The sequence below is a fragment of the Saccopteryx bilineata genome, chromosome 12 (genome assembly GCF_036850765.1).
Source record: "Saccopteryx bilineata isolate mSacBil1 chromosome 12, mSacBil1_pri_phased_curated, whole genome shotgun sequence".
In the NCBI taxonomy this organism is placed as follows: Eukaryota; Metazoa; Chordata; class Mammalia; order Chiroptera; family Emballonuridae; genus Saccopteryx; species Saccopteryx bilineata.
Window position 1 is genome coordinate 44,294,319 of NC_089501.1, and position 20,136 is coordinate 44,314,454.

The window sequence follows — 20,136 nt, forward strand, 5'->3', positions numbered from 1 at the left end:
ATACTAGGGGTGCTGTGCATATATGGCCCAAGAAACACCTGTGAAGAGTCTTATCCTTAATGTATTAAATCATGTTCAAATAGACAAGACACGTACCTGTGACCTCAGCTCGAAACTGAGCTGTATTGGGGATGTAGATGTGACTTGAGCTGTGCCTGATGTCACTCCCCTCATTATACTTTTATTTCAATTTTTCTGTTTGGAATTTTTCAAAGCAAAAATATGAGGAACAAAAACACTTAGGATTACATCTGAACAGAAATGCCATGTGTAAATAAGCATTTCCTTCAGTAACAGGAACAATTTGTTGGGAGATGTCCTTTAAGTCCATCATTAGATGTAGAGATTTACTGACGGTACTGAGATCAAGTTGGTTTCACTGGATTATCATGGAGTGTCCCCACATAGAGGTGTTCCAGGTGTGAGATTGGGAGCCATAGGAGATATGAGGCTAGGCTTACACTTGCTTGCAGGGAGCTTATTGGGTAGTGAAGGAAGGGATGAGGGCAGAAATGTAAAAATATTTCATTCTGCCTGTTTCTGGACTGGGGTCTGCCAGAGAAGCCTGCATCACTGCCGCCGGGAGGGGTTGTTTGGGCTCCAGGCCGTCTGATCTAGTAGGACTGACTGGTGCCCAAGACTGCATTTCTAACAGGTTCCCGGGTGACGTGTGTTGCTGCTTGGGTAGTCCACTTGAGAACCATGGGGTTGGAGCAATCAGTAACTCTAACACTTCAGTGACTAACCATGATGACAGTTTATTTCTTGGGCAGGCAAAGTCCTCTGCAGGCTCTAACAACACTCTGAGATCGCTGTTCCCCATGGGCAACTGGGCTGTCCCGTGGCGGTATCATCCACGCCACACTGCCTCCTCACTGGGGGGAGGACCCCACTGGAGGCGCTCAGCCTGGCAGTCCCGTACCCTGACACAGGAGTTCACTTCTTCACTCTCAGAACCCATCAGCCAGGGCTAGTCACACGGCCTCACCAGAGGGTCCAGACATGTCTTCCTTCTGTGCCTGGAAGGAAGGGACACCCAGATGTGGGTAGGCATTAGATGTCTCTTTCCCAAGAACAAATAACTTTGAACTTGGGAAGTAAAATTGGATGTAACAGAAAAAGAGGGGACAGGAAGTAAAGTTGAAGAAATTGTTGCAACTAGAGTAAAATGGTGAAAAACATGAAGTTTCTCTTCTGAAAGGTTACCATTCAGTCTGGTTGATATTTGCCTGATGTAGCTTTTAAATACAGTATCAAGCCCTGGCTGAGTAGCTCAGTTGGTTATTCTTTGTCTCTTAACTTTGGCATTTCAATTATGATGTGTCTTGGTGTAGGCCTCCTTGGGTTCCTCTTTAATGGGACTCTCTGTGCTTCTTGAACTTGTATGACTTTTTCCTTCATCAATTCAGGGGAAATTTCAGCTATAATTTCTTCAAACAAGTTCTCTATCTCTTGTTCTTTTTCTTCTCCTTCAGGAACCCCTATGATATGGATGTTGTTTCTCTTCATGTTGTCACAGAGGTCTCTCAGAGTTTCCTCAGACTTTTTGAGCCCCTTTTCTATTTGGTGCTTTGCTTCTGTGCTTTTGTTTATCTTGTCCTCTAACTCGCTGATTTGATCCTTTGCTTCATCCAGCCTGCTGTTGATTCCTTCTAGTGTGGTCTTCATTTCTGATATTGTATTTGGCATTTCTGACTGGTTCTTTTTTATGATTTCAATGTCCTTTTTTTTGTTTTGTTTTGTTTTTTTGTATTTTTCTGAAGCTGGAAATGGGGAGAGACAGTCAGACAGACTCCTGCATGCACCCGACCGGGATCCACCCAGCACGCCCACCAGGAGCGACGCTCTGCCCACCAGGGGGCGATGCTCTGCCCCTCCAGGGCGTCGCTCTGTCACGACCAGAGCCACTCCAGTGCCTGGGGCAGAGGCCAAGGAGCCATCCCCAGCGCCCGGGCCATCTCCGCTCCAATGGAGCCTTGGCTGCAGGAGGGGAAGAGAGAGACAGAGAGGAAGGAGGGGGGTGGAGAAGTAAATGGGCGCTTCTCCTATGTGCCCTGGCCGGGAATCAAACCCGGGTCCCCCGCACGCCAGGCCGATGCTCTACCGCTGAGCCAACTGGCCAGGGCTCAATGTCCTTTTTGATGCTTGCTATCTCTTTATTTAAGCACTTATTATGACATCCATTGTTGCTCTAAGATCCTTGAGCATCCTAAGAAATCATTATTTTAAATACTGCATCTGGTAGTTTGGTTAGTTTCATTTCATTTAGTTCTTTTTCTGGGGATTTCTCTTGTTGATTCATTTGGGTTGCATTTCTCTGTCTGCCCATTTTGTCTGTCTATTAGGTAATGCTGTCTGACTTTGAAATTTGTTGTGGTGTCTTTATGAGGAACATAGGTTTGGTGGTACTGACATCCAGGCCACCTGATTTCCCTGTTCTAGGAGTGCTTCTTGAGGGTAGTGTTTTCTCTCCTGTTGTATGTGAATATTGAATGCAGTTGGTCCTTTCATGGGTGTTGCTAATCTCTTCAGGCTGGCTGATTCTAAGGGTCAACCTTGATCACATGTATTTGAAACTGGGCTGTATCTGTCCTATTGTGTGTATTTATTATCCACAGTGTGTGGTACCTGCTGGACTCCTCCTTTGTGCATGCTGCTTGTGTAATTAGCTGAGTCTAGGGTTGGTGCTGTCTGCCACCCACTACTGGTTGTGTTGGTTTTAGGACTTCTTGGGTTGGTGTCAGCTGTTGTTTGTAACTCGCTGTGGGCTACCTGTCTGTAGCTACTGCTCTGTTCACTGTTTGTGTCTGCATTTTCTGTGCCTGGGTAGTGTGGGAGGGACCAACTTTTGTATAAGGATCAACTTCCTCCTGCTAAGAGATGACAGCAGCTCTGTAAAAGCTCCAATCTCCATAAGATTTGCCTCCACTTTTCATCTGCTCCTCCTCCTCTTGCAGCTGCCTGGTCTTCCCACAGAGTCTTCTGTAGAAAGACTATAGTGTGGGCTCAGACTGGCTTCACCCAACCAACCCCTCTACAGGTTGCAAGCTTGTTGGGTTAGGGCATCTGAGGTTGGGAATACAGCATTAGTGTGACCCCTACTTTAGGGGTCTCTTAGTCAGGAGCTCAGTATGGGGAAAATGGCCCCTACTCCAGGGCCTAATCCCTCAGCCACTGCTGGATACTTAAGATTTTTTTCTCCTCAGCAAAGTGAGAAGCAGGTTCAGATCAAGTGGAGCCAACAGTCCCCTCTGCAGAAGTTCTTTCGGCTGGTGAGACACTGGTCTCAGGGAATAAGACTGAGATAGTTTGCTCCTGGGGCTGAGTGTGCCCCTCTTCCCAAAAGGTGGCTAAGCCCCTCAACCAGACCCAACAATAGGCTCACAAATACCCACACTTTAAGTGTCCATGCTCCAAGCCTCTCTCCCTGCCCCCTGTGGAATCTAGCCCAGCAGGGCAGGATATCCCGCAGCTGGGCCAGCTGACTGTGAAGCCCCATCCTATCCAATGCACATGAGCCACTGTGCTGATGCTGAACACAGAGAGTGGAACTCGCCTCAGCTGGGCCAGGTGTGAGGAGCTTTTCCTTAGGACACCACTCTCGCAAGGGTTGTTAGGTCCTGAACTGATGTTCTCTGTAGCTGGCCACTGGATGTGCCATCCCTGGGCCTCCCTGAAGGGAACCCAGCACAGGCCAGTGGAAGACACTGCCTGTGACTGGCCCTCAGCAACCTTCTTGGAGCTACAAGCAATCCAGAGTTTGTGGCAGCCTCTGCTGGGCCCAGGTGCAGGCTTAGGCTGGCTTTTACCCCCACTGAGCCTGGGGGAAGGTTGAAGGTTCCTGAGTCCCACCTCCTGCAGCCTTTGTCTGCTGGCTGCTTGTTGGGCTCAGTCACTGAAGAAATCTCTGGTGGAGTCTAGAACCTTCAGCAATTCAGGGATTAGGAAGGGTGATGGGTGTGGCCCCACCCCTGGCTCCAGGTGTCAGTCTGTCCAGATTTTTTTCACAGACCTCAGTAGGGTGTGGCCTTTGAGACCCAGAGGAAGGGTCTACCCAAAGTCTGGACAGTTTCTACTGGTCTCCCTTTGGGTGGAAGCAGCAGTCATAGTCTCAGGAACTGGTGGGAAGAAAGTTCCGGCCTCAACGCCAAAAAAACAGAATCACTGACACACCTCATGCTTCCTGGCCTCTCAGAAATGACCCATCGCCATGACTGAGGCAGGAGAGACTCCTGAGGGCGGAGCAGTTGCTTTTCCCCAGGCTGATGCTGCTCAGAGGGGACTGTTCCGCCCAAGAAAGATGGCAACTGTAGTATTGGAGAATGACTCAGTACAGGGTTTCTGGTGGCTGTCCTCCGTGGTGTCTCTCCCTGGGCCACCAACTTCACTCTCTCCTCACGCAACTCTAGTCCTCTCAGCTCTCCTCTGCTGGAGCCTCAGGTAAGTGACTGCAAACAAGATTTTCTGTGCGCGCCCTTTAAGACGGAGCCTGCGTCTATGAAAGCTCCCTCTCTTTCTCACAAACAGAAACCCTGGCTCTTTCCACTGCCAAAGGCTGTCTGGGCGCCTCTTCTAGGCTCTGGGGATCTAGGCGGGGGCTCCAGGCCTGGGGCTGAGCACCCACGTCTCTCAGGGCGACCCACCCCACCGTGAGAGTCCCTCCGGACCCTCAGCAACCGCTCACTCCTGGGAGTGGGGCAGCCTTTTCCGCGTCTCCGCCCTTCCTATCAGTCTCCGTGTGGCTTCTGTGATCCTTGGTTATGGCGTCCTCTTCTTTTAGTCCAAAGTTGGTTTTTCAAGATGGTTGCTCTTAAATTAAGTGGTAATCCAGTTTGGTCCTGGGAGATGGTAGTTGGAACGTCCACCTGCCCTGTCACCATCTTGGAATCCCCCGTGTGTTTCTTGTTTAAGTGATTTTTTTAAATTGGAAACTTACAATTCCAATTTGAAATGTGAAATTGAGTTTGGGTTTGTGATTTTAAGTTGAAAGGTGTAATAAAATTTGACTTAGCTCATTAGCAGTATTAGGATAGATTCACTATATTTACCAGTTTAACTTACTAGATTTAGAAGAGATGTTTAAATATAAGAACATTTTGGCTTATTTGGTTGTAGGCATGCCAGGTCAATTATTTGAAGTGCTAAAACTTAAAATCAACTATGATTAAGTCTAAACAAGCAGTTTAAAATGTGTAAGAGATTTTAATAAATGATGCTTATAAATAAATGAGACTCATGGTTTAAGGGAGTTTAGCTTATTCAACTTGAGTTAATCAAATATTAATCAATGCTCCGTTCCCCAAAAATGATTAGTTTTATTTTATTTAAATTTACTAAGTTTAAATATATAGTTAATAAAATGTGTGTATCAGGTTAGAATGCTTTTGGCAGAAAGTCAAAAACAAACAAACAAAAGCCCCCACTCTAATGGACTAAATAAATAAGGGCTGATTTTCCCTCATAATGACAGGTTTGGACGCGGGTCCATTGGGTCAGTGAGATCTGCCAAGATCTCAGTAGTTCTCTCGGGCTTTCTGCATGACCACAGACAGAACGCTGCCATTCTAGCCCATTGTAACCAAGCACACTGCTTGAAATATAATAGGCACCCAATAAATATTGGTGAAAGATAGAATTTATGCAAAAACTTTATATATATCATAAAACTTTAGAATGCAAGATTTAAATGGGGCCTGGGAGAGTCTGTATTTTTCACATGTACTCTAGGTGATTCCGCTGGTCAAGACGTCTGGTAAACACGGAAGGCATTGTCTGGCGAACTCATCCACCTCACGGCGTTAAGTACCTGTCATCTGACAGGGCCTCCCAGGTCGATACTGCCAGCCGTGACCTCTCCCTTAAACTGCAATGCTTATACCCACCTGCTTTCTAAGGACCTCCGTCTAGATATGCATCAGGCATCTTAATCGTTTCATGCTCAAAGTAGTACACAGGCATCCTGTTCTCCCTTGTTTGGGCGCTCAATGTATTACCCTGTGGGTGCAGCCCCACACCTAAAAAGCACCTTAAATTTCTATCATTCTCTTACCTCCCGCGTCCAAACCCATCAGCAGGTCTCCCTGTTTCCACCTTTGAACATTGCCCCTGGGAAGGAAGCATGGAGAACCAATGTGAACACAAAGCTGCCTGCTGGCGTGAATAATAAAATCTTTTGCTCTGACCCAGATGTCTTCTGCCACACCCACCAAACTGGCAGGCTACCTTGCTAACCTGCAAGTAATGTACAAGCTCAGACCCTGCACAGTTCCTAACACTCGGCCCTAGAACTTTTCTCTGCCTGAAATGCCCTTCCCCCAGGCATGGTCGTGGCTGGCTCCTTCGTGTCATTCGTGTTTTCCACTCAACTGTTACCTGTCTGCGAAGCTTTCTTTGACCACTCAATCCCAATATCCCCATGCAAGTCACTCTTGATCATAGCACCTATTATTACTTAATACATTAAAAAAAATGTGCCTGACCTGTGGTGGCGCAGTGGATAAAGCATTGACCTGGAAATGCTGAGGTCGCCGGTTCGAAACCCTGGGCTTGCCTGGTCAAGGCACATATGGGAGTTGATGCTTCCAGCTCCTCCCCCATCTCTCTCTCTCTCTCTCCCTCTCCTCTCTAAAATGAATAAATAAATAAAAATTTATAAATAAATAAATAAATAAATAAAATGTAAGGCAGGGCCCTGGCTGGTTTGCTCAGTGGTAGAGTATCAGCCCAGCATGTGGATGTCCCAGGTTCAATTCACTGTCAGGGCACATAGGAGAAGCAACCATCTGCTTCTTCACTCCTACCCCCTTCTCTCTCTCTTTCTTCTCCTGCAGCTGTGGCTCTATTGGTTTGAGCACATTGGCCTGGATCACAGAGGATGATTCCATGGAACCTCTGCCTCATGCACTAAAAATAGCTTGGTTGCAAGCATGGCCCCAGATGGAGGTTGCTAGGTAAATCCTGGTCAGGGCACATGCTGGACTCTGTCTCTCTATCCCCTCCTCTCACTTGAAAAAGAAGACAAAAAAATTTAAGGCAACATTTAAAATATACACATAGTCTGAAGAACATTTCAATAAATAATTATGTATTCACAACTGATGCTAAAATAAAGCACATTATCAATACAGTTGATGGCCCATGCACCCCTCCCCAATTTCATATTCTTTCTTTCCTCGATGGAGGAAAGTACCAATCTGAATTTGGTGTTATTTATTCCCAAGCATTAAAAAAGTACTGTTGCCACCAATAATATATAATGTTATTTTGCATATTTTAACTTTACATAGATGGCATCAGTGAGATTCAAATAATTTAACAGCAGGTTCTCTGCCCTAATGACCGTTTTAAGTATATATATAAAAAAAGATATACCGAAAGGTAGTTTATTGTTTCATTCATTTAATATTTAAATAAGAGCAATAAAAGAGGTACACAAAACTAGATTATGTTACAAGAGTTTTAAAATATTAATGAAACAATATGACAAAAAACAATAAAACTGTTATTTAAGATACTTCCATAAAGGCCCTGGCCGGTTGGCTCAGTGGTAGAGCGTCGGCCTAGCGTGCGGAGGACCCGGGTTCGATTCCCGGCCAGGGCACACAGGAGAAGCGCCCATTTGCTTCTCCACCCCTACGCCGCGCTTTCCTCTCTGTCTCTCTCTTCCCCTCCCGCAGCCAAGGCTCCATTGGAGCAGAGATGGCCCGGGCGCTGGGGATGGCTCTGTGGCCTCTGCCTCAGGCGCTAGAGTGGCTCTGGTCGTAATATGGCGACGCCCAGGATGGGCAGAGCATCGCCCCCTGGTGGGCAGAGCGTCGCCCCTGGTGGGCGTGCCGGGTGGATCCCGGTCGGGCGCATGCGGGAGTCTGTCTGACTGTCCCCGTTTCCAGCTTCAGAAAAATGAAAAAATGAAAAAAAAAAAAAAAAAAAGATACGTCCATACAGCTTCTTGATTGGCGTCATCTCTTGCAGTTTTCTTCGTTTTTATCTGAGCATCTTCGGCTGTGATTTATCCTTAGCCATCTTTTCATTGTTGAAGTAGGATCCCATTCCTTTATAGGTGAGCTGATTATACTAATAGTCATTGTGTTTGATTTATTAGAAACAGGTGACTTCTCTTCTCTGAACATATTATGTTCATCTTTAAAAAAACTCTTTTTTCTTCTGCTGAACTTACAGCAATTGTTCTGACAATATTTTTAGCTCTTTTAACACTTTCAGGAATTGTATAGATCTGTCAACTTTTTTTCACCTATGGACGGAGTGAAGGTGACTATGGGCACTTAGAATCCGCCGTTGTGCAGATGAACACTGAAAAAGAGTAAGGAATGTAAATTTGTGATTTCTACGTTGGGCAGCTGCCCAGGCACCCACCTTAGGGAGAACCCTGATTACAAGTGCCATTTTAGCAACTGGTTTGCTGAACTCAACAAAAAAATCTGTCCTACTGAACCCGTGCGAACCAGCTGGCTCCCGCCACTGGGTGGCGCTGCACTTCACACGTTTTTCTGCCACTTGCTTCTTTAAGCCAATGTTGTGTTTGTGAGAGAGTCTGTGTTGACGTATGTAGCTTGAGCTCATTCATTCTCACTATACTATTGTGAGAATATATCACATATTATTCATTCTCTTGTGAGTTTACATTTAAATTATTTTATATTTATTTTTTTCTCCATATATAGTATATAATTTTTTCAGAATAAATACCTAGGCTTAGAATTGCTTGATCAAAGGGCATTCATATTTAACTTATTATTACCAGATTGTTCTCTTAAAGTACCCCTCTTCTGTGACTTTTTTTTTTTTTTTTTTTTTTGGTATTTTTCCGAAGCTGGAAACGAGGAGAGACAGTCAGACAGACGCCCGCATGCGCCCGACCGGGACCCACCCGGCACGCCCACCAGGGGCTACGCTCTGCCCACCAGGGGGCGACGCTCTGCCCCTCCCGGGCGTCGCTCTGCCGCGACCAGAGCCACTCCAGCGCCTGGGGCAGAGGCCAAGGAGCCATCCCCAGCGCCCGGGCCATCCTTGCTCCAATGGAGCCCTGGCTGCGGGAGGGGAAGAGAGAGACAGAGAGGAAGGAGGGGGCGGGGGTGGAGAAGCAAATGGGCGCTTCTCCTATGTGCCCTGTCCGGGAACTGAACCCGGGTCCCCCGCATGCCAGGCCGACACTCCACCGCTGAGCCAACCGGCCAGGGCCTCTTCTGTGACTTTTAAAAACATTATCTCCCATGACCAGACTGTAAATTCTAAGACATCCTCTCAGGCATGTCCATCTCCACATCCCCAGTGCCCAGTGGCTGCTACATGAATATTTGCTGAATGGTTGAAGAAATGGGCACTTAGGGGGTACAGTGACTTGTCCAGGGTTACAAACTATGTTAGTAACAAAGCTGGGATTTGAGCCCAGGGCGTTGACTCCCTGAAGTCGAACTGAGAGGAAGCAGTTATTGTAAATACAATCCCAAATTCAAAGGCCCTGTCTCAGGAAGAAAGTCCGGAATGGCTACCAGGGGGCCTTCCCACGGGGCCTCAGCTGGTGTGGGCCAGACGCACGCTCCCGGTGCGGTGGGAGGTGTCGATCCTATAGATTCTTCAGAAGGTAAAAATTGGACCCAAGCCTGACCTGGTGGTGGCGCAGTGGATAGAGCGTCGGACTGGGATGCGGAAGGACCCAGGTTCAAGACCCCGAGGTCGCCAGCTTGAGTGCGGGCTCATCTGGTTTGAGCGAGGCTCACCAGCTTGGACCCAAGGTCGCTGGCTCCAGCAAGGAGTTGCTCAGCCTGCTGAAGGCCCGCAGTCAAGGCACATGTGAGAAAGCAATCAATGAACAACTAAGGTGTTGCAACGCGCCATGAAAAACTAATGATTGATGCTTCTCATCTCTCTCTGTTACTGTCTGTCTATCCCTGTCTATCCCTCTCTCTGACTCACTCTCTGTCTCTGTAAAAAATAATAAATAAATAAAATTAAAAAAAAAATTGGACCCAAGAGGAGAGGAACAGAGCTGCTGTGGCGGAGGGATCATGGCAGAGGGGGAAAATGTGGGGGTGGTCACTGCACTGGCGGAGGTTGTGCTGACCCTGCAGAGGCTCCCTGTGGAGCCCTGAGGTCACATCCATCTTCAAAGGGAAGAGCAGGACCGCCAGGCGACCTTCTTCCAGTGCCCGTCATGACCTTGTGCGGGCCGCCTGGGGACTGCTTGGAGCTGGCATGGAACGCCGGAGGGGACTGCTCCGGTGGATACACAGCCTTGGAAACTGTTAGTCTGAGGTCTTTAAGTGTGTGTTTATTCTGGCCTTTCTTTTTAGCCAATTTGCATTTGGTTTGCATCCCACACTGTCTTGGATCCAGTCTGGAATGTATAAATCATTTAGCAAGCAAGCAAACAGCAGGGCCACCAAAGGGATGGAAAAGAAAACCCCCAAAGTGGGGTTGAGGAAGGGCAACCGGAGAAGCGAGAGTGGGGGAAGAATGCGCTGGGGTCAGGGAGTCACAGCGAGGGGCCGTGAGTCACAGAGGCGGTGACAGCGTCTTTCGGTCCCTGAGGACCAGTTCTACCAGACTCAGATACCCAGAGACGAAGAGGGAGAAGGTCAGGGAGAGAGAGACGGAGACAGACAAGGAGAGGGAGAGAATGTGTGTGTGCAAGACCACAAGCTCGATTCCAGCATCCGTGTCTGACCACCGCTGAGATGAGAGCCTTCCCCGTTTTGAGTCCCCCTTGCTCAAAATGGACCATTTTCTGTTTCATCTTTGCCCTTTCTGCTTATGCCCAGAATACCTTTGCACAGGCTTCTTCTGGCTTTATCTGCCATCCTTTAAGGTCCAGCTTTGTGCTGCGTTGTTGAAGAAGTCTCCCCGGATTCTTCAATCAGACTTAGGTCGGGAAAGACGAGGCTGGGCTCATCTCTCTCCTGAGCATGCACAGTGTCCTCTCTCATGGCCTTCACCGCCCTCTCCCTCAAACCAAGCCCTCCGCTGCACTCTCAGCAATTGGAGAGCAGGGACCGAGTCTAGCTCAGCTCCGTGTCCCCACCTGGCACACGGCCTGGCCCAGACAGGCCCTTGGTAAGTGCTGGTGACAGGAGTCACCTTGCAACGCCCCCGGTATTTGATACTATTCCTGTGTGGTTGAGAGACTTCGCCAAAACTTATTTTGCATTTTAGGTGGAAAATTCTTGGAAAAAAAGAAGAGTCTGAAATCTCTTAGACTTAGTCGCTAGATAAACCAGCTACAACAAAACCCAAATAATTATGGGCAGAGGGGAGGATGCGTTTCGGGGTGGTGGGGGGCGGAATGAGATTAAGCCACGTGCGACCTCTTTACCCTTCGGCACTCTGCACTTACAGTCTCATTTCTGGTCACGAACAGGGCGCGTTGGGCTGACTCAACACCGCATTTCTGTGAACGTTTTGGACGGGGAAAGGCTGTTGCCAAGCCCACTCTCTGCTCTGGGAAGGGATGGGTGCCGCCCATGTGGCCGCATTCGAAGACAAGGTACACAGAGTGTATTAGAGACAGGTCCGGCCTGGTAAAGATATTATTCTAGGTATTGGCATAAAGGGGATTAGAATAAGAAACTGATTGCACAGGTGATGGGAGCACTGAAAAACTAAGACACCACGAGAAGACGGTTGATGAGCCATTACCCTCCTCCCTGGGTGCTGGGGGTGGGAGTGTGGGGGGGGGGGCTCACCACCTGCTGGAAGCAGGAGCATGATTGGCCGGCCAGGCGGGTGCTGGCTTCTCAGGGCCACAGCCTGACGCCACCTGAGACACAGAGAGAAGTCGCCCGACTTTGCCCAACCTCCCACCATCCAAACAAACCTCCCGCCCAGGCTTCCCATTGGCTGAGCATTTCTCCCTGCCTGCTCTTCTCTACCTTCCTTCCCTAGCTTTAAGACAAAAAATAAATAAGTAAATAAATAAGTGTGTGTGTCTGTGTGTCTGTGTGTGTGTGTGTGTTTTGTTTTAAGAACAGGGAAAGTTTTTCTGGAGCTTTCCAGTTCTATCTGGAGAAGAAACCCCACACATTTAAAATTGAAAGGTGAAAACGCCGTGCCCTTGGTAACCCTGAAAGCCGTGAAGAACGGCCGCGTCCCCCTTCTGACCTCCACGTGCCACGTAAACGCAGATGGATGTCTCCGCCTTACTCGAGACGGGGTGGTGGGGGCAGCTGCTGGGCAGGAGCGTGGGCCCCGAAGCCAGGCCACCTCCATCCACGTCCCGGATCAACCTCATGCTCCTGAGCTAGTGCCGACCTCGCCGCCGGTGTTCCCATGGGTGGGAAGCTGGCACTGAGCAGAGCAGTCCCGGGGCGCAGGGTTACTGCCGATTGTGAGTTACACGTAAGGACCTTAGGACGGTGCCTGGCCGACAGCGGAGAGGATCCGGAGTGGCACTGCGCCCCTCCCTGTCTTCCGACAGAGCTCCGGGAGACAGTCTGCCTCATACTCCTGCTCCTATGGAAGTATCAGGACTTGGAGGTCAGATATCACCAGTATTCAGCCTTTCATCAAACTCACACTATTTCCTACCCGTGGGAGTTAGTGCCGTCTTGGCGTCCTATCAAATGTCATCCAGTTAGGACCTAATTGAACTTGCAGGAAGGAGGAGGAAAGACAAAATAAGATCCTTTTTTGTCTCATGATGGCATTTCAAAGGCAACCAGGCCCAGCAAGGACCAGGGTTAATGTGCTGCACCTGTGGAATTAGCGTCCCGGGCATCAGCTTGTGCTGTGGCCACCGCACAGGGCACAGGGCCTGCGAGTCCCAAGCCGCCTGCAGAGACAAGGTGACTTGCGTCCCCCTCGCTGTGTAAATGACAGGTTGGGCCTGTTCATCCATAGCCTGCAAATTGGTTTCTCAAATGAGCTGCCCCCTAGTTTCTGTATGGTCTTTCTTCTTTACCTTTTAAAGTGATAGTATTAATTTCTGAAAGAATAATAATTGGGCTAGTGATCCCGGAAGGCTACATAAGCTTACACTCAACATATTAACCACTAAAACAACAAAAATATCGTATCAAACGTATGATATACTGCCTGAGTGTCAACAATTCAGTTCATAAAGTTAAAATGGGGTCTAATTGAAAAACAGCCTAAAAAACACTTTTTGTTTTACAAATTATTTGTGTACCTAGAAGCTAGTGATTTTCAATTAGGTATTTGAATGTAATTAAATTAACACTTCTGCCGTTCCGTTAATTAATGTCTAAGGAAATAAAGTGATTTAACTTATGCCAGTTTTCATCCATGCATGACTATTTTTTTTTCTTCCACATTGAAAGTAAACCTCAGAGTTTCCTAGCTTAGAGGCAGAAACTAAACCACCGTGGGTGTGAACTCTGCTGGTGACCTGTGAAGGAACAACTGTGGGGAGAGCTGCAGAGGAAACACAACTTAAAAAGGCAGATGTCCACTAATTAAAGCTAATATGGAGCATGAAAATCAAAGCAAATAGACAGCAGCTTCAACTCTACGACTTCCATGTCCAAACACTGGTGTTCAAGGCCAAGCCCGTACTTGTTGCAATATGAGTATTTGTTAATTGCATTGAATCTCTCTGACTTATTTTTTAATTGACTACTTTAATAACATTTAAGGCAGCCGACACAATCGAAACTTACTTTTAAAAACAGAAAGAAAGAAAAAAACCAGGAAAGTTAAGAACAATAAAGAAGGCAACTTCTAATAACATGTTTTCCTTCTTTTATCATCCTTGGGTGCAAATATATAGAATGTAGGATGATCACATTATATTGGTATCTCTACATAAGATCCCTTGAAAATAGTGTGAGTGTGGAAAGGCTTTTCTACAGAATGCGTCAATGTTTGCACATCACTTAAAACGGCTGCCTCAGTCAATTCTATTATGACATGTGGCACATCTGTGGTGGAAAAGGCTATAGATCACAGCCATTGAGATAAATGGCTCACTTCAAAATGATGAATTATATTGAGGCATTAAAGCAACTCCAAGCCTTATGTACAAATAGATATGATTTAGAATGTCATTTTCCTTCTCATCAGCGGTATGTTTCTGATCTATCATAAAAAGTAAAGTGGAGTGTGTCCCAGCCAATTACCAGAAGATTTGTGCTTTTCAAAGCCAACGTTAGACAGCTCCCTGATGTTCTTCTATATAGTAAAGTATGTGTGTACTCACTGCTTCTTATTTGGAATTACTGATTTATAAAACTTTATTATAACTGCTAATTAAAAAGTCAGGAGCCTTGAATAAAGGACAACCAGGCATCTCAAGAACAGATGCTGTCAGAAATGACCAAAGTCAGAAGACAACCTCTGTGTTCTTCCTCTTTGGGTAAGAAACACCAGCCATGTCTACTCCTGTTTATTGCAAGAACCAAATGAGATTGTTTATATATTGAAGCTAGAAAGCATCATTTATATATTAGATGTCATAGTCATAGTGGAGAGAGAAATATTGGAGATTCAATGCAAACTGTTCTTACTCATAAAAAAACAACAACACCAAAACCCCAAAATATGCCCCCCCCAATAGAGTCAGTTTATTTATCATGAGGGACAGCAAGTGAAACAAACAGACATTCTGAAGTGGAATCAAAATCATTCCATAATCTCTGAAAATCAAAAGGTACCTACCTTTTCAGATGATCTGCAGCCTCAAAATAGAACAGATCCAATCGCTGACTTCCTGGGGAAAATCTAAGCAGTTATACAAAATACATCTGAAACACTCAGCCGTTATGATTGCACTATGTTCAAACAGAGTACTTTGCAAAACTCAACTTATAATCTAGTCCAAGTGGCTTAACCATGGGACACAATTTTCAAGTGAATTTGCTCTAAATAAACATTGCTAGGTTAAAAATTGGAAGGCTGATTTTTCTTTCTTTTTCTTTCTCTTTCTTTCTTTCTTTTTTTTCCTTTCTTTTTTTTTTTTTTACAGAGACAGAGTCAGAGAGAGAGAGACAGATAGGGACAGACAGGAAGGGAGAGAGATGAGAAGCATCAATTCTTTATTGCGGCACCTTAGTTGTTCATTGATTGCTTTCTCATATGTCTTGACCGGGGGACTACAGCAGACCGAGTGACCCCTTGCTCAAGCCAACAGCCTTGGGCTCAAGCAAGTGACCGTAGGGTCTTGTCTATGATCCTACACTCAAGCCAGTGAGCCCACACTCAAGCCAGTGACCCTGCGCTCAAGCCAGTGAGCCTACACTCAAGCGGGCGACCTCAGGGTTTTGAAACTGGGCCCTCAGTATCCCAGTCCGACGCTCTATCCACTGCATCCCTGCCTGGTCAGGCGGAAGGCTGATTTTTCATCTGATAAAGGATAGAAATAAAAATATTATAACGTCTTCACAATGGCTTGTATGTTTTGGTTTTGATTGTTAAGGCACTGTTTGGCAGCAAGCAGATAATTTCATATACTTTCTTAAGGTAAAAATGAGGAGGATAGAGAGTTTTATTACTTTTTATTTTTGTATGTTTTGTTTTGATTAAAAACAAGTTCTTTTATTTCAGAATAATGTTAGACTTACATAAAAATTGCAGTGATAGTACAGAAAGTCCTGTATCCCCGTTACCCAACTTCCCCTAATGTTAACATCTTAGGTAACTGCAGCACATTTGTCAAAATTAAGAGAGCAAGGCTGGCTGCATTTGAACTTCGCCGGTTTGTTGACTAATGCACTTTCTTTGTTCTGGGATCCTACGCAGGATATCACATTGCATTTGTCAAGTCTCCTTAGTCTTCTCTGGTCTGTGATGGTTTCTCGGTTTTTCTTTGTTTTCCATGACCCTGACAGTATTTTATAGAATGTCTTTCCAATTGGATGTGTTTGAAGGTTTTTTTCATTTTTGGCTGAAGGTTGTGGGTTTTGCGGGAAGGATACTGTAGAGGCCAAGTGCTCTTCCCACCACATCACCCAGGGGCGCGTGACATCCACATGACTTATCGCCGGTGATGTTAACTCCATCCCTTGCTTAAGGGAGGGTCAGCCAGGTTTCTTCACTGTAAAGTCACTATGTTCCCCTTTTCCCTGCCTTGTTCTTTGAAAGCAAGTCACCAAGTCCAGCCCACACTTAAGACGGGAGAGGGATTAGCTCCATCTCTTGAAGCAGGGAGTATCTACATACAGGATTTGGAATTCTGTAAGGAGGTATTTCCTAGCTCTGTCCACTGAGAGGGCCTAGAAGCAGTGACTGCAGTAGTAATAAGCATACCTACACCCAGATCTTAATTTCTAAATATTATTCTTTGATAGAAGGGGCCAGGGCTCCTTGGAGGAGCAAGAAGGATGTAGAGATTATATCAAACATAGAAATGACTCATCTGACAGATGTTTGGATTTACGGAAATCGCAACCCTCTAGTTCATAAGCTCCAACTGAGAAGTAATTTCCCTTTGAGGGCCTTAAATAGCTGTCACAGAACTCATCCTACAGATCCAGAACCATCCTCCGAAGAGAGGTCTCACCAGCTTTATTCTGAGTCTTCTATGTAACAAACAGCTCTACCAACCACAGTTATTTAATCCCCCAGCTGTAGTGAATTAAATAGGAACTTAGAAGGTGCGAGAAGGTGACAAGAATGGGAAGAAGCAACATTAATAAAGATGTGACAGTCTCCTGGATAGGGAGGCGAGAGAGGGACATAAGCCTGGGTGCACTTGCTGATGGCAATCTGGGGACAATCGATCATTTAGAGGACTTGCAACTTCTGTGGAGTTTAAGGGTATCTCTCTGTTAGAGTGTATGAACTTCCAGGTGGATACTAAAACACTGGAAGACAATGGCGGATATATTAAAATAAATTTTGATTTTTTCTGTGGAAAATTTGGAACATATATGAAGAGTATGAAAAAAAATCCCCCCAATCTTGTAACTTTGAAATAATCATTGTTAACACTTTGTTTTATTTCCTCCTAGTTGCCAACATGTGCAGTAAACTTGCAGAGCACTAAAGTGCTTTATTAATTCATTTCCTAATGTTCTGGCCTAACTCTTGAAATAGAAGCTTATTGTTGGAGCTACTGATAGGAATCCACAGACCCAAAGGAATTCTGGGTATTCTCTCTCCCCTAGTGCTGTGAGGAGTCTATGAAGAATATGGAAACCATTCTGAAATGATTCCTTTTATGTTTTTAGTGACGTCTCTTGTCTTCGTTGTGATAAAATGTAAACTCTGCTCACCCAGGGCCGTTAGCTCTGTCAGAAAAGATGGTGACCTCAGCAGTTCGCATGTATCAAAATGTCGACACATGTGGATTTGCGTTTTGAAATATTCATTTGGTCACTTTAAAAATGCTGGCAAGTGGCCCTGGCCGGTTGGCTCAGCGGTAGAGCGTCGGCCTGGCGTGCGGGGGACCCGGGTTCGATTCCCGGCCAGGGCACATAGGAGAAGCGCCCATTTGCTTCTCCACCCCCATCCCCTCCTTCCTGTCTGTCTCTCTCTTCCCCTCCCGCAGCCGAGGCTCCATTGGAGCAGGGATGGCCCAGGCGCTAGGGATGGCTTCTTGGCCTCTGCCCCAGGCGCTAGAGTGGCTCTGGTCGCGGCAGAGCGACGCCCCGGAGGGGCAGAGCATCGCCCCCTGGTGGGCAGAGCATCGCCCCTGGTGGGCGTGCCGGGTGGATCCCGGTCGGCGCATGCGGGAGTCTGTCTGACTGTCTCTCCCCGTTTCCAGCTTCAGAAAAATGCAAAAAAAAAAAAAAAAAAAAAAAAAAATGCAGGCAAGTGGAAAGAACATAAAAACACACGTGAATCCAGCCTTTCAAACTAGTGAATATTTACATTTTACAATTCTACAGCCTCATTTTGGGTAAGAAAAACAAAGCATTAGAAATGAATGCGCTAGCCCCTGCTTGGTCTCAGGGCATCCCCTCCTTCCTCCGAGACAAGCACTGGTGAAAGCAGGGCAGCAACCACCAGCAGGAGTCGCTGTGTCCTGGGTTTGTTCTCAGAAGAGGGTGAGATAATATACACAAAATGCTTAGCACTGATTCTAGCACATATAAAATACAAAATATACATAAGCCATTAAGAAGGAAGATATTTTAGAAAGTGGCTTGTTAGCTATACAAAACGTATCACTGGACAGTTTTTTTGGCCATGGCTTAACATAGCTAAATCGTGGGATTTTAGCAAAAGATAGGAGGTGTCTCATGTGTTTGGAAAGAGGTCCTATCAATAAAGCTCTAACCCGGTGTTTGAAAGGGAGCTTCAGTTCAGTTTGATTCAACAAATATTTATTGAGTGAGTAGTACTTACAAGAACAAGGAGAGTTCAATCAAAACAAGTGAACAGGCTGTTTAAATGCACAAAAGTGCTACATGTGAGGAAAGGGGCTATGCTGGAAAGGAAGCTTTCATGTGTTTTGTAATAATGAATTAGTCAAATACCAGTAAAATGCCTTTGTAATTTGTGATTGACATAAAGCTGAGAGAAAGAAGTAGAAACAGACTCATGAGCCCAACAGATTCTAACAAACTGGAATTATAGACTAAAACTTAAAAGACAAGATTTAAGCCCTGGCCGGTTGGCTCAGCGGTAGAGCGTCGGCCTAGCGTGCGGAGGACCCGGGTTCGATTCCCGGCCAGGGCACACAGGAGAAGCGCCCATTTGCTTCTCCACCCCTCCGCCGCGCCTTCCTCTCTGTCTCTCTCTTCCCCTCCCGCAGCCAAGGCTCCATTGGAGCAAAGATGGCCCGGGCGCTGGGGATGGCCCTGTGGCCTCTGCCCCAGGCGCTAGAGTGGCTCTGGTCGCAACATGGCGACACCCAGGAGGGTCGCAACATGGCGACGCCCAGGATGGGCAGAGCATCGCCCCCTGGTGGGCGTGCCGGGTGGATCCCGGTCGGGCGCATGCGGGAGTCTGTCTGACTGTCTCTCCCTGTTTCCAGCTTCAGAAAAATGCAAAAAAAATTAAAAAAAAAAAAAAAAAAAAAAAAAAAGATTTAATAACAATAAAGTCCTACAAGCTTTAAAAACTACCCAAGAACAGTGGGGTAACAGCAGGTCATTTTAAAAAAAAGTCTTGAGGATTTTAGCTGATTGGTGCAAGCTTAACTTGAGCTAATATATTACATAGTTACAAAAAGTCATGCAGTCTTAAACTGCATTATTAGAAGAAGCACAGTGTCACAGCCAAATAATGCTCTCGATGTGTTCCCTCCCACCAGCAACAGACTTTGCTCACATTTGAGTAATGCATGTTTAGAAAGATATTTTAATATCTAGGAGATAGCATCAGAGATAGAAAAGTTAGATCCAAGACTTGATAGAAAAGGGAAAGGCCTGAAGATAGTCAGCTTAATGGAGAGAGATGTGAAGGACAGGGGCACGCATGGTAGCTGGCTTGATATAGTTCAGGAGTTTTCACATGGCCTCAAACTTTACAGGAAATTATAAGATGATGAACTTTAAATATAAGAAAGGGCATTCTAGAAATTACACTGTATAAACATGGTAAGCCTTGTGAAGAAAAGAGTTCCCTGTCATTGGATGAACTGAATGAAATGACTGTCAGGAAAATCATGAGAACTTTCTTGCGTCAGTCGGAGAAATCTCCCCGATGACAGTTCGGACTCGAGGACTCTGATTCTACAAACACGCTGGTAGCAGAGTATGTATGTAAACAGGCTGTGTACTCATTCTTTTCTTGTTAGGTAAGGTCAAATATATATGCCCTTAATATATAGAGGTCTTTTCCATGCCTAAATATCACCCATTTATTTTCCAGTCTATATTTGCATTAATAATTGCTCTTAAAAATCAGCGACTCCTTTACACCTACTAGGAATGCAATAATAACATTAATATAAGCAATGATAATTTTTTAAACAGAAAATAACAAGTGTTGTTGAGCTTTTAGAGAAATTAGAACCCTCATACATTGCTGGTGAAAATGCAAAATGGTCCAACCACTGTGCAAAACAGCTTGAAAGTTTTTCAAAGAATTCAATGTAGAATTACCATATGACCTGTCAATTTCACTACTAGATATATCTACTCACGAATATTGAAAACATATGTTTACACAAAAACTTGTACATGAATGTTCATAGTAGAATAATTCATAATAGCCAAAAACAGAAACAAGCTAAGTGTCCATCAACTACTGAACATATAAAATGAAGTGCCATATGAC

The 20,136-nt window shown here is 45.8% G+C and overlaps 1 protein-coding gene across 1 annotated transcript in view; it reads left to right on the forward strand.

Annotated features, from left to right (window-relative positions):
• Nucleotides 1-20,136, forward strand: part of PPP1R14C (protein phosphatase 1 regulatory inhibitor subunit 14C) — a 535,162-nt gene that overhangs the window by 175,245 nt on the left and 339,781 nt on the right. The gene's annotated exons all lie outside the window — the stretch shown is intronic.